Genomic DNA, 15,291 nt, shown 5'->3' with positions numbered 1-15,291 from the left:
AAGACCTCTGTTTATGCATGGTAGGATATTTTCAGATGAGGCTTAATGTGAGGAAAGGGAGGCTGGCCTCTCTGAAAGGCCTGCTTCTTAAAGGCACAGTGCATTATAATATATCATGAAAAGAATAGGAGCGGCAGATGCTATAGGTTTCTTCTTTATCAGTGATGCTGTCACAGTTGTGGTTAGGCCAGAGGGCTGCTTGTCGTTTCCAAGGCTCTATTCCCAGTTCAGTCTGTAACTCATGGTGTGATGTTAGATAAGACACTTCATTTTCCCCAGACCCTACTTAATAATCTGTAAAATACTACTCCATCTTTTAGGAGGTGACAAGAGGTAGAATTAATTTGTGTTTGTGAAGTGCTTTGAGGTCCCCAGACAAAAGCCACTGTGTAAATAGCTGAGTATTCTCTACTTGGATTGAACCTGTGGGTTCGCAGTCATACTTGCATGTGGTTACAAAGTGGGTAGACTGGTTTTCATGATTTCATATTTAGATCCTTGGAGGATACTTATTTCCTTTCGGTTTCTTTCCTTCTTTCCTCCTAAATAAAAATATTATTTACTAGGCCAGGTGTGGCAGCTCATGCCTGTAATCCTAGCATGTCGGGAGGCTCAGGTGGGAAGATCATTTGAGGCTGGTTTGCAACCAGTCTGGGCAACATAGCAAGACTCCTTGTCTATAAAAAGTGAAGAAATTACCTGGGTGTGGTGGCGTACACTTGTAGTCCCAGTTATTCAGGAGGCTGAAGTAGGAGGATCCTCAGAGTTCAGGAGGGCAAGGCTGCAGTGAGCTATGATCATGCCACTGCACTCCACCCTGGTGACAGGACAAGACCCTGTCTGAACACATTTAAGAATTAAAAAGTTTGGAGCTAAGAATGGGCATGGTGGCTCATGCCTGTAATCCTAGCACTTTGAGAGGCCAAGGCAGAGGATCGCTTGAGGTCAGGAATTTGAGACTAGCCTGGGCAACAAAGTGAGACCCCGTCTCTACAGAAAATTAAAAAATTAGTGAGGTGTGGTGGTGCATGCCTGTAGTTCCAGCTACTTGGGAGGCTGAGGGAGAAATCACTTGAGCCCAGGTGTTTGAGGTTACAGTGAACTATGATGGTGCCTCTGTGCTTCAGCTGAGGCAACAGAGTGAGACCTTGTTTCAAAAACAAAAAAGAAAAAATGGAGCTATACAGAGAATAAAATAATGAATAGCAAGGTTCCCATCAACCAAAATGAACAAATGTTGACATTTTTTTACATTTAACAATTTTTATTTGCATTTAAAAGTATTTTTTAAATAGTCTAACAACATACCATGAGGTATATGTGGGCTTTAAGCCTTGTTTGTTTTTAAAATAAAATAAATAGCACATTTGTATTTCCTTCATCCCACCCACCCTGCCACCCCTCCAGCCCATTTACCTCCCTCCAGCCCCTGAGGTGGCTACTGTCATGGGTACATGCCCTCCCTGTTCATGTGTGGGCCCATGTGTGGGTGGGTGTAGTTTATCTTCCTACATGTATAGGGGAACTAGGCCAAAAATGATGCGAGTGGACAGAGAATGGAGTTCAGAGTCAAGCTGACCAGGGTTGGAGACCTGGCTCTCCCGCTTTTGGCCTATGTCCTTTGGCCTCTTTGAACCTGTTTACCGATCTGCAACGTGGCAATTATTAGCTTACAGCATTGTTGTTAACATTGGAGATAATGGTAAAGTGGCTGGCTTAATAAATGGTAACTGACATTATTAACCATTTCTGTTTTTATCTCTTTTTCTAGATGGAAAGCCCTTTGAGAACAGAGACCCTGCCCACAGCGTGTATCCCTTTGTATAATTTACAATGTATCCTACCTAACTTTTTTTTAAACACTGCTTCTTGCTCTGTCACTCAGGCTGGAGTTCAGTGGTGTGTCACAGCTCACTGCAGCCTAAACCTTCCAGACTTAAGCAATCGTCCCACCTCAGCCTGCTGAGTAGCTGGGACTATAGGCACATATCACTGTGCCTGGCTAATTTTTTTTTTTTTTAATTCTTGTAGAGTTGGGGGTCGGGTCTCTCTATGTTGCCCAGGCTGATCTCAGACTCCTGGACTCAAGTGATCCTCCTGCCTTAGCTTCCCAAAGTGCTGGGATTACAGGTGTGAGCCCCTGTGCCTGGCCAGTTTGTTTCTTGAGGAAATGATTGCAATGCCCGAGCTTCGCTTCCCAGCCTCAGTTCAGATGCATGTAAGGGCTGTTGCAAAAGCTAACTGTGTTCTTAGTACACCTGGAGAACACGGGGAACCATCTGGCTGAGGACAGAAGCAGTGATGAGAAGAGGCCTTTCGAATTTTCCCCTGGGTTCTGCTGTTGTCTATTCAAGTTACACATTAATTCAATATAGTGGCAGGAAGGAGGAGACACAGAGCCACTTCACGGGATCTGTTTTCTTAACAATCATGCCTTATGCATTGCTGTTGTTTCAGGTGCATTTTTGCAAGACTGTGCACTCACACGACCATTGAGAGGCTCATTATGCAGTGGCCCTCCCAGGCCCTCCGTGGTTGGGTGTCCGTCTTTGTCAGAAAAGGGCCAGCAGGGGGCACCAAACCCGCACATTTCTGCCGGGAGAGGGCGTCTGGGTGAGGGACAGGGCCTGAGGCTCATGTTCCTTCCCTCCCTTTGCTGGTATTTGGACATTTCTTTCTACAGTAGTTTTAGACTCCCACAACGGCAAGGCAGAGAGCTTTCTTTATTAAAGCAACAAACACCCCTCTCCTTCAAACCTCATCTCCAACAGCAGCAGAAGCTGTCACCACAAAAAGCTATTTCATTCATCTTTTGATTTGCATTTGTTCATCTTAAATCAGGGGCCAAGGGCCAAGAAGGATAACATGATCTACCTGAACTGAACTGGAACATACTTGTCTAAGTCCTATTGTTTCCTATAAGGACCTTACAATAGTTTAGTTTATATGCGTACAGGTTAAAAATAATCATAGAGTTTCAGACCTGGGCACTAGATAAATATCATCCAGCCAGGGTTTCTGAGTCCACAGTTAGACTCCAGCCCCCAGTTTTTGACATCTAAATCTGCACACTAGCTATATTATTTGCTTAGTATTTTAATATCTACTCCTGTAAAACTTACATAAGTGGATTTAAAAAAGACCACCATCATAAATGGAAAATTACTATTTTTCAAATACATATTAAAATAAAGAATTAACATTAAAATAAGCTGGGCATAATGGCTCACGCCTGTAATCCCAGCACTTTGGGAGGCTGAGGTGGGCGCATCACTTGAGGCCAGGAGTTCAAGAACAGCCTTAGCAATATGGCAAAACCCTGTCTCTATGAAAAATACAAAAAGTAACTGGGTGTGGTGGTGCGAGCCTGTAGTCCCAGCCACTTGGGAGAGTGTGGTGGCAGGGAGGTTGAGGCTGCAGTGAGTCGTGATCATGCCACTGCATTCCAGCCTTGGTGAGAGTGAGACCCTGTCTCAAAAAACAAACAACAACAACAAAACCCCCATTAAAATAGAAGCCCCTTCTCTGCCTCCCATACCACCTCACACTCCTTTATTTTGCATGTGTGGAGCCTAGGCCAGAGAAGTGACTTGAATTGCCCCATATCTTGGTGAGTTGCAGAGCTGAGATTTAGCTGGGTACATGGTCCTCTCTGGCACATGGCTATGACTAGGAAGAAAGAGTGGTTAAACCAGCAGGTCTTACTCTTTGGAATTATCTTTGACAAAGTTTTAGTAGGCAGTGCCCACTTTTAATGTTTTTAGTGTTTTTCCTACTGCTCCTGGAAGGTGAAAGCCAAGAACAGGAGGGTCTGGGTGGGGGTCTAGGCTATTTACAGTTGCATCAATTTGATTACCACTCTTTAGCAGTGAAAAGTGTTGAGTACGCACTCCCAGCAGATGTATGCTCATTTATTTGTACTTTTATACATGCATTACTGTACCAATATATTATGCTCATTGTAAAGTATACACAAATATTAACTCAAAAAACATGATAAAGAAAATGAAAGCAGTATTTTAAAATGTCTTGTTAACTGCAATGGTTTCATTACTGTTGTCAGCTAATAATATCTTGAGCACAATTACACTTAGGGTTAGATTCCTCATTAGCAACAGCATGCGCCAAGCCATGTTTCAAATAGTCTTTTGGTAATTTGAAAACTTTTTGGCTGGCTCGTGAGATCTGATTATATTGTCTTGTTTGCCCCTGAAATGTGGCTAACAACTTGTCAGGTCTGCCTCTTTCTTGCTGTTTGTCTTATTTTGCATTATTTCTTCAGCCCACAGTTTCTTTTTAGAAAAAAATTTAAGCCTCTTGCCCACTTTGGGGATAGTTAAACGCTGAATCTTCTCTGTAGTCCCACTTACCCAGGCGTGTCTATATAATAGGCCACATCATGCTGAATGAGAGCTGAGAAGTGGAATCGCCACTGTCAACCCATCCATGTTGTGGGATGCCCACTCTTCCCCCAGGATCACTCAAGACCCTGTGACTTGTGGTCACTGATGAGTGGACCAAGTGAAGGTATGAAGATCGTTGCTTAGAGTGAATATTAATAAAACTTAGCTTATTATGTATTTAATTGTATAAAAATAAATATATAAACATTTTAGTATTTTCTTCTTGTACCCTCTGGATTGTGTTTTATGACCCACAAATGTAGAGAAAAAAAATCCATGCACTACCTGGGTGCGGTGGCTCACCCCTGTAATCCCAGCACTTTGGGAGGCTGAGGTGGGCGGATCATGAGGTCAAGAGATTGATACCATCCTGGCCAACGTGGTGAAACCCCATCTCTACTAAAAATACAAAAATTAGCTAGGCATGGTGGCGCGTGCCTGTAGTCCCAGCTACTTGAGAGGCTGAGGCAGGAGAATTGCTTGAATTGGGAGGTGGAGGTTGCAGTGAGCTGAGATTGTGCCACTGCACTCCAGCCTGGTGACAAAGTGAGACTCTGACTCAAAAAAAAAAAAAAAAAAAAAAAAATATCCACGCGCTTTGGCTTGGCACATAAAGCCCTTCACAGCTCAACTTACCTTGCTGACTTCATAGTCAACTCCAGGTGCTACCATTGGGCCACATCTATGGGCTTCCCACAAGACTATGAACCCTAGAAGACCGATATTGCATCTTATTCATCCTTGTGTTTTCAAAGCCTAGCTCTGGTCTTGAACTCCAGCCTCAAGCGATCCTCCCAGCTTGGCCTCCCAAAGCACTGGAGTTACTGGTGTGAGCCATGGCATCGAGGCTTTTTTGTTTGCTTTTCAGCCCCTAGAGGTCTCTTCTAGACCCCCTCTTACTCATTCAGTCACTGTGACAACCTTATGACATATGCAGGGCAGGAGGCCTAGCCTCATTTTACGCTGAGGAAACTGAGATTCAGAGATACACAACAACCCCTGCAGCTCCAGAAATGCTAGAGATGAAAGGTTCCTAGATCTCAAAGCAAAAGGGCTGCCATGAAGAGTCATTCTTATGCCATGAAGAGTCATGGGCTTTCTGCCTTTGGGGTTGGGCTCTGCAAACCCTCTGCATGCCCCAGGCAGTGGTGCTGGCCCTCCATGTCTCTGTAGGCTTCCCCAGACAGCCTGGCCCCTGCATGTGTCTGCACGGCAAGAGCCGATAAGCCATTCGGCGCCTGCCACGGACAGAACAGCGCTGAACAGATGGGGCAGATTGTAAACTTTGCAGCACATTTTCCTACCCTCTGCCATCATCGCATCATCCCCGCCAGAAAATCTGTCTCTAGGCAGTGCTACAGTGACACACTCTTTCCTTGTAAGCCCTTCCCAGCCCCCCTCTGTTTTTTTTGTTTTTGTTTTTGTTTTTTTTAGGAGATATAGGTATAAAGCCAGATGGCTCCACCCACTTCCCCAGCTCTGCTTCTGTTTCAGTGACAGGGAAATTAAGAGCTGTTTTTAGGGGATAGGGGAGGATTTCACCTGGATCCTGGAGATGGGGCATCTTGCATATTGTGATGGCCAGGTATGACTGTTCTGGCTGTGGAATATATTTGTGTGTGTGTGTGTGTGTGTGGGTAGGGGGGTTATCTCAGTTTCTTGCATTTCCCCCTATCTCTCTGTTCTCTTGACCTGATGGAGGTTGGCAGCGGTGTGGGATGACCGCCATACCCCCATGGGGCAGTGCTGAGCATGCCTTGGAGCAGGAGCCTGTTCTGCACACCCCATAGTGTGTGCAGAAATGCCAACTGGGAGCCTATTTAATGGAGCCATTTCATAAATCGGGATGTGGAAACTCTGATTACACATAGCATTTTTGTAGGCTGCGGTGGGGCTGATCTCAACCCCACAGGGTTTACTCACCCCCATGGAGTGGCGTTTGATGCCTCCCCTTCCAGGACGTTTCTCTCTGAGGGGAAAGACATTCCTTTTTGTGTAGTTTATTATTATTATTATTTCAGTGGTTTTTGGGGAACAGGTGGTGTTTGGTTACATAGATAAGTTCTTTAGTGATGATTTCTGAGATTTTGGTGCACCATCACCTAAACAGTGTACACTGTACCCAGTGTGTAGTCTTTTATCCCTCACCCCTCCCACCCTTCCCCTTAAATCCCCATAGTCTATTATATCATTCTTATGCCTTTGTGTCCTTATAGCTTAACTCCCACCTATGAGTGAGAACATACGATGTTTGGTTTTCCATTCCTGAGATACTTCACTTAGAATAACAGTCTCGATCCGAGTTGCTGCATTTGCCATTAGGGAAATATATTCTTGTCTTTTTTATTTCTGAGCAAATCTTTGCTGAGGAGAAACACTAGAATGTTATTACTGCCAACCCAGTGGAGGTGTTAATGCTGTGTGCTGGGCCTTGGGAATAATGGGGGTGCCTTGAGGAGGGTAAGGAATGCAGAATAGACCCTTTCATCATAAAGCTTGATAAACTGAGCGATCCTTTAGCAAGTGGCCGGTCAGCATGCTTATGGTTCGCTACTGAAATCTGTAGACTGGATAATGGAGTGGTGTTCATTTCTAGTGCTTAGAAGTCTGAGGTTTATGCACCTTAGAGATGAATTCTCTAGATACCCTGGGGAGGCTTTAGCAGCAGAGCCAGACCTCACCCGAGGTGGCCACAGACTGCGGGGATTCATGAACCTCATACTTTATGATGCTCTACAGCTTTCTAAGCACTTTCAGATGCATGATTACTTCAATAAACATTAACTGAGGGCAAAATACTGCGGATGCCAGGCAGACTTGGTGCCTGCCTTCAGACCTTGTCTTATTTTTTATTTTTATTTATTTAGTTTTCTAGAGACAAGATCTCTGTCACCCAGTCTGGAGTGCAGTGGTGCAATCATAGCTCACTGTTGCAGGGGCCTTTGAAAACAGTATGCTGAGAATAGATAGGGCTCAAGGACAGTATCTCCAACTGAACTTTTAATGAACTCCCGTAGGCGCCAAGAAGGCGGGTAGATAAGAAAGAATATAGAAACAAGGTACTGAGTAGAAGGTTACATGTGGGAAAAGAAAGTTTGTTTTGCATTGCATTCTTTCTGCTGACGTGAGGTTTATGGAGTATAAATAAAGTGAGGCGGAGGCTCTGAGTGCGGCCGCCATGTTCTCTGTGTGTCTTTGTCTTTGTGTGTGTTCTTTCATTCTCCACCACCCCCGGTGCGGCCCCCAACAAGTGGCGCAGCAAGCAGGGTCAGCACGGGTGAGTAGGGGAGAACAAGAAGGGGAACCCCCTAGGAGCGGGTAAGGCTCAGATATTGTTAAGGGGAACCTTCTTAAGCTTTCATTATGGGAATTCCATCTCTCTGGCCTCAGAATATTTATGGCTGTTTCAAGGACTGTTGCTGTCTATGGGAGTAGAAGTGAAAGAAAAAGACTTTGAAGTGATTGTTTGCCCATGTTGAACAACAATGTTACTGGTTTCAGTATCAGACTAAAGTGCAGCTGAATCGCAGAGAATGGTTACAGGTAGTAAAAACTCTGCTTAGAGCTCTCCAGTTAGGGGATATTATGCCTCTAAAATTGTGGACCTTGTGTAACTCTATCATTCAGACATTAGAGTTACTTGAGACTGATTCGAAGTGTGGTAATGTAGCCACAGGAGGAAAGGTATCTGAGGATTTGGAAAAATAAAATAAAATAAAATAAATCTGAAATGGAGCCCATTTGTGCCAGGGTAGCAAAAGGGGGAGAAGAGAAAAAGCCAGCTCTTCCTTCTTCTAAGGGAAATTCTGACATGCAGTGTATTATGGAAATGCTTCAACAAATATTACAGATATATTCTTCTAATTCACCTTTGCGAGCTTTCCCTGTTTCTTTTTCTTCTGCCCTGTTAAAAGAGGATTTTCCAGAGCCTCCAATCCCCCGGCTTCCTTATCTTTGCCTTTGTTTGGCAAAGTTGAAGCCCTGTTCACATCAGACATACTTTAAATTTATACTAAACACCTGTTTAATATGTTAAAACCAGTGTATATGTATATCTTATTGTTTGTTAAAATATTATGAGTATTTCAATAGTCAATAAATAAACACATTAATATTAACTATTAATATTAATATAGTATTAATAACCCCAGCTAGGAAATTGTTATGTTATAGGAGTGCATAGGTTCCACCAATTTACACTCCAAACAGAAGTTGAGTATTCGAGTTGCTTAACACATTAACTACCTCTTGATATTTTCTGTGTTTTTAAATTTTAACCATTGTATTGTGTATGTAATGATTCTCAATTTGGTATTAATATACATATTTCCTAGTGAGTAATGATGTTAGACGTATAGGTTTATTGTCATTTCTTTGTTCTGCTACTTTTGGTTGGGTTATTTGCCTTTTCTTATTAATATGTTGAGATTCTTTATATTTGGGGATATGAGTATTATTATATATTATATATACTTTTAATTAAAAAAAAATTTTTTAAGGAACTGGATCTGTTTCCAATTATTTGTGCTTCTTTTGCTCCTAATGCTTAGTTTTCAAATGGTGGCAATAATGTCCAATTTAATGCCTTACAAATTAAATTTTTAAAAAGAAATGAAAGCTGCCATTTCTAACTATGGATCTTTTTGTCCAATAAAACATCTAAACACTTGGCTACTTATATCGATCGTTTAGCTAAACTAATCATCAAAGGACGGTATCACTGTCGACAACTTTGGGGAGGAAATCCTTCCTTAATTATCTCTCAGTTCACTCATAGTCAAATCACTTATCTTCTTGCAACTTCTGATTCTTGGCAAAAAGCTTCATCAATCTTGAGTTACAGTTTATCCTTATCCCTCGGTACAACAGGGAGAATTGTTTGCTGTTCTAATGATCTTACTTGATTTCCCTACTACTGGTTGTAACATTGTTAGTGATTCTCAATACACCGTTTATGTTACTTCTTATACTTCTCGGCCACTTTACCTCTTTGTGCTACTTCTTCTCTTCAAAAATTCTTTTCTTTGTTATCCTTTACTTTGAGCCAACGTCGAGCTCCTTTATTCATCACTCATCTTCGTTCTCATTCTCAACTGCCTGGACCATTAGTTCATGAAAATACTCAGATTGATTCACTTCTAATTGGCCACTTGCAAGCTGCAGAACAAGAACATGCTCTACATCACACTAATAGTTCTGGCCTTCAACGACGGTTTCATTTAACTCGTAAATAAGCTTGTTCTCTCATTCGAGCTTGTCCTTTCTGTGCTCCTTTGAGCATTCCATCCTTCCATCCTGGAGTTAACCTGAGAGGTACTCAAGTTAATCAAATTTGACAAATGGATGTTATACATATTCCTTCTTTTGGACGATTAAAGTATGTTCATCATACCATTGATACTTTTTCTCATTTTCAATGGGCCACTCTGTTGCCATCTGAGAAAGCTGATTCTGTTATTACACATCTCTTAACTTGTTTTGCCATTATGGGCATTCCTTTTATACTTAAAACTGATAATGCCCCTGCCTATGTCTCTCATAAATTACAAGTTTTCTTACAGCAATACAATATTCAACATATCACCGGGATCCCGGGCAACAGTCAAGGTCAAGCCATCATTGAATGCACAAATTTAACTTTAAAAACTCAACTATTAAAACAAAAACGGGGAAATGAACCCCCCCAAAAAACCAGATTTTTTTGAAGGTTAACCTTTCTACCTTATTTTTTTTTATTTTGAAGGTTCTTTTTACCTTAATTATTTTTTGAATCAATGGAGACAATTGCAAGACTCTGCTGTCGTAACCTATCTTTCCTCAACTCCCTCGGTGATAGTCCCTGCTGACAGTTTAAAGGTTTGGTATCCTAATGAAGAAGGTAAGTATGTTCAAGGGCAAGTTCTAAAACAGGGACGGGGCTATGCTCTTGTCCTTACAGGGAGTGGACCTGAGTGGTTTCCTACAAGATGATTGAAACCCTGTTGAAAAGAAAACTGGATTCAGCATGCATTTCTTCCTTTGTTAGATGTGCCTCGGCGGGGGACTTATTTCTCTTAGTGAGGCTTTGTGTGAATATTGGACTTATATTCCCTTTCCACCCTTGTATCAGAGAGTTGCCTGGGAGGAGGCGAAAATTAAGGTTTTCACCAATAACATTACTTGGATGCCGTCCCCCTATATGGACAAGGACAACATAGAACGAAAAACAGCAATTATAATCAGCACATACCAATTTGGAGTGGAAGGACTTCCAATATGTATGGGAAATAGTCCTCATTGTCTCCGAAAATCGCATGAAGCTTGGGCTGTTTGTTATAATCATAGTCATGTGGCTGCTAATACTGTTATTATTGTAACTAGAAGTTTTTAATATAATCATACTGTATATAGTAATGAAACTATTCTTAGTTCTTTACTTTTTTGTCCTATTCTAGAGGTTTCTCCTAATATTGAGGTGCTGGAGTGACAACAATGTCGGGGAACTAAACCCCGGATTTTATTAGAATACAATGGGATGCAAATAACTGATTGAAGTGTGCACGGTGATTTTCAAATAAAATTTAGTCACATACCTTTGAAATGGCACCGGGTAAATAAAAGTATTGCTGCTAACAGTAATGAAACCTTGGTATGGCGTGAAGGAGGCCTGAAGTACAGAGTTATTTTTGGAAGTTGTTAGTTGCAGGCGATGCCATTAGCACTTTTGTGGGGAATATGCCCCTTAATCTTTCTAACCCGAATAACTCCTTTCATATTCAATTATATCGGAATACCTCCTGATATATTATTGCTTGTGTCTGTGAGCCCTACCTATTATTAGCAGGAAATTTGACATGGGATAATTTTACGGGGATTGTTAATTGTACAGATATGTGTACATTTTTGTCTTGCCTCAATCATTCCTGGTGGCACAACTTTACTGGGGATATTTATATCCTCAGGGCTCGTAAGGAAATTTGACTACCTGTTAACCTTACGCGACCATGGGGGGCATCACCTCTTGAGACTTATATTTGGACTTCTCTCCAGCGAACCCTCCGTGCACTTGGACTTATAATTGCCTTGGTGATGAGCCTTGTCGCCATCGTCTCCACTGCAGCCATAGCAGGACTCGCTCTTCGTCAAAGCATACAAAATGCTGAATTTATGCAGCAATGGCACGAACAATCTCACCGGTTATGGCTTCAACAATGAAACATTGATTCTCAACTTGCTAAAAGATTGGACAACATGGAACAAGCGTTGACATGGCTTGGAGATCAGCTCACTGTACTCAGTACTCGAGTAACATTACAATGTGATTGGAATTCCACTCAATTTTGTGTAACGCCTGTGCCTTTTAACATCTCTCAAAATTGGACTGTAATCCGAAAATTATTAGTAGGCCATAAAAATATTAGTTTGGACATCCAAGAGCTCACTCAGAACATTTCCGAAGCATTTCAACAACAATTACATGTGTTGTCCGGAACTGTAACCCTTCAGGAGCTGGGTCAGTGCCTTGCTGCCTTTAACTCATGGACCCAGATGAAGACATGGATTTCTACAATCTCTGGAAGTATATTGCTTTGGGCACTTGGTTTGGGTCTACTTCTTTTGGTGATTTGATGCTCCCTCCGTCGCCACCAAAAACAAAAGAAAACACAGGAATAAATATGGGCTACCTTTTTAGGATTGAGGCAAAACAAAATTAAAAGGGGGGAAATGCAGGGGCCTTTGAAAACAGTATGCTGAGAATAGATAGGGCTCAAGGACAGTATCTCCAACTGAACTTTTAATGAACTCCCGTAGGCGCCAAGAAGGCGGGTAGATAAGAAAGAATATAGAAACAAGGTACTGAGTAGAAGGTTACATGTGGGAAAAGAAAGTTTGTTTTGCATTGCATTCTTTCTGCTGACGTGAGGTTTATGGAGTATAAATAAAGTGAGGCGGAGGCTCTGAGTGCGGCCGCCATGTTCTCTGTGTGTCTTTGTCTTTGTGTGTGTTCTTTCATTCTCCACCACCCCCGGTGCGGCCCCCAACACACTGTAGCCTTGGACTCCTGGGTTCCAAGGGATCCTCCTGCTTCAGCCTTGCTGGGACTACAGGCATGCACCAACACACCTGCCTAATTTTTAAAACTTGGTTTTTAGAGACAGGGTCTTTTTATGCTGTCCAGGTTGGTCTTGAACTCCGGCCTCAAGCGATCCTCCCAGCTTGGCCTCCCAAAGCACTGGAGTTACTGGTGTGAGCCATGGCATCAAGGCTTTTTTGTTTGCTTTTCAGCCCCTAGAGGTCTCTTCTAGACCCCCTCATACTCATTCAGTCACTGTGACAACCTTATGACATATGCAGGGCAGGAGGCCTAGCCTCATTTTACGCTGAGGAAACTGAGATTCAGAGATACACAACAACCCCTGCAGCTCCAGAGGACAAGAGGAAGAAGGAGAACTAGAAGCCAGCCTTGGGATTTCAAGTTTACTCCTCCTTTTGCTTCATATGGAGGAATAGTGGTTAGAAACAGGTTTTCTTAAGATCCAGGCATGGTGCAATGGGTTGAATCTCTTAGTGGTACCAATTACGAGCATGTGATCTTGGTAAATTACTTTACCTTTTTAGCCTAAGTTTCATCATCTATAAAATACCTACCCCACTGGGTTGTTCTGAAGATGAAGTGAGATAAAGTTTGTAACACTGTTAGCATAGTTCTTGGCATAGAGAAAGCACTTAATAAATGGCAGTTACTACTATGGTTATTGTATTAGTCTGTTCTCATGCTGCTAATAAACACATACCCGAGACTGGGCAATTTATAAAGGAAAGAGGTTTAATTGATTCACAGTACCACATGGCTGGGGAGGCCTCACAATCATGGCAGAAGGTGAATGAGGAGCAAAGGCACGTCCTACATGGAGGCAGGCAAGAGAGAGCTTGTGCAGGGGAACTCCCTTTATAAAACCATCAAATCTCATGAGACTTATTCACTACCATGAGAACAGCACAGGAAAGACCTGCCCCCATGATTCAATTGCCTCCCACCAGGTACCTCCCATGACATCCATGACATGTGGGGATTTGGGGAGCTACAATTCAAGATGAGATTTGAGTGGGGACACAGCCAAACCATATCAGTTATGATTGTAAGACCTGCCTGACTTCAGATTTGGAGGTGCCAGGGAGAAGCCCAGGAGGCTTTTTGTCTACAGTGTGTGTAATTTATGATTAAACATTCTGCTGTTTATTAAACAACATTCCATTTCATTGAAACCCTTGAAAACTTGTAGGAGGTACCCATTTGCCAAAACTGATTACTTGCTTTGTTGGCTGTGACTTATGTGAAGAAAACAAAAAAAATCCTTGCTATTAATATTAATATTACTATTATTATTGATTATGATGACAACTTCTATTGCTACTACTACTACTAATTATTATTATTATTATTACTATTAAACTTTACCTAGATATTACCTGTATGTTTCAGGGTAGGAGAATACCACTGATACATTTCTTGCAAGTAAGAAGGACCTGGTGTGGTTTATGAGATTTGATTTTGGAGACAGCGTCTCGCTCTGTCACCCAGGCTGGACTGCAGTGGTGTGATCTTGGCTCACTGAAACCTTTGCCTTCTGGGTTCAAGTGATTCTTCTACCTCAGCCTCTTGAGAAGCTGGGACTACAGGCCTGTGCCACCATGCCTGGCTAATTTTTTGTAATTTTAGTAGAGATGGGATTTCGCTATATTGGCCAGGCTGGTCTCAAACTCCTGGCCTCAAGTAATCTGCCCTCCTTGGCCTCCCAAAGTGCTGGGACTACAGGCATGAACCACCGTGCCTGGCCTATGTGATGTTTTTATTCAGGGTCTATAATTTTGATTTTATGTCACTAATGGAGCATCTTTATTCTCTGGTAGGGAACAGGCTTCTTTTTACTCCCATCCTGCAAAAAGAGCACTGTGAAGCAGACCACAAACCCTAGGAAGGTAAGATTTACAATAACAAGAAATTGAGAAGACTTAGTGCAGGAATTTAAGATGGGGAAACAGGTGCTTAATAACCAAGGATTCTCACTTAGAAGCAAACTTAACAGATAAGACCCCAATGACAAGTGTTCTTCACTGTGTATACTCAGGGATCAGGGTGTGAAATACTAGCACCTTTGTAAAGGCTGGTCAAGCAGGTAGCCACTGCCCTGCCTGGGAATAGAGAGCTCCTCACCAGGGGGTGCAGGAAGGAACTGGCTCTTCTTTGTGCAGCCCTGCATAATTCTTCCGGAGATAACTGTCTCACCCTTTTTTTGGCACATCAGCTATGGGCCCTCACTGCAGGAACAGTGATTTCAAACAACCTAATCCACAGGGCTAATCCTGGCTGGCAAATTCTATTTTTGCAAAGGTACATAATATAAAATAGAAAGATGAACATGCCGGGTTACATGCAAATTCATCTGTCCCTCCCTGTCTCCCTCCCTCTCTTCCTCCCTTCCTTCCTTTCTCCCTCCCTTCCTTTCTCTCCCTCCCTCCCTCCCTCCCTTCCCGCTTACCCCCCTTCCCCACTTTTCCTCTTTTCCTCCCTTCTCCCTTCCTCCCTTCCTTTGGAGTCTTACTTTGTCACCCAGGCTAGAGTGCAGTGGCACGATCTTGGCTCGCTGCAACCTCTGTCTCCCGGGTTAACTCAATTCTCCAGCCTCAGCCGCCCAAGTAGCTGGGATTACAGGCATGCACCACCACACCCAGTTAATTTTTGTATTTTCAGTAGAGATGGGTTTTCATCTTGTTGGCCAGGCTGGTCTCAAACTCCTGGCCTCAAATGATCTGTAAACTCCAGGCCTCAAGTGATCTGCCCACCTTAGCCTTCTGAAGTACTGGGATTATAGGCATGAGCCACCACACCGGTTCCCTCCCTCCCTCC

At 42.7% G+C, this 15,291-nt stretch overlaps 1 long non-coding RNA gene across 1 annotated transcript in view; it reads left to right on the top strand.

The window, feature by feature from the left end:
- Window positions 1–3,439: 3,439 nt before the first annotated feature.
- LOC108582123 overlaps window positions 3,440–15,291 on the top strand; it is an 18,575-nt gene continuing 6,723 nt past the window's right edge. Inside the window, exons 1-2 of the long non-coding RNA XR_002517339.2 lie at window positions 3,440–4,527; window positions 14,295–14,363. This is a non-coding gene — a long non-coding RNA (uncharacterized LOC108582123). The remainder of the gene's footprint in view (window positions 4,528–14,294; window positions 14,364–15,291) is intronic.

This window comes from Papio anubis, chromosome 1, assembly GCF_008728515.1.
Source record: "Papio anubis isolate 15944 chromosome 1, Panubis1.0, whole genome shotgun sequence".
NCBI classification, from domain to species: domain Eukaryota; kingdom Metazoa; phylum Chordata; class Mammalia; order Primates; family Cercopithecidae; genus Papio; species Papio anubis.
This window is presented reverse-complemented; position numbering and strand designations above follow the sequence as displayed.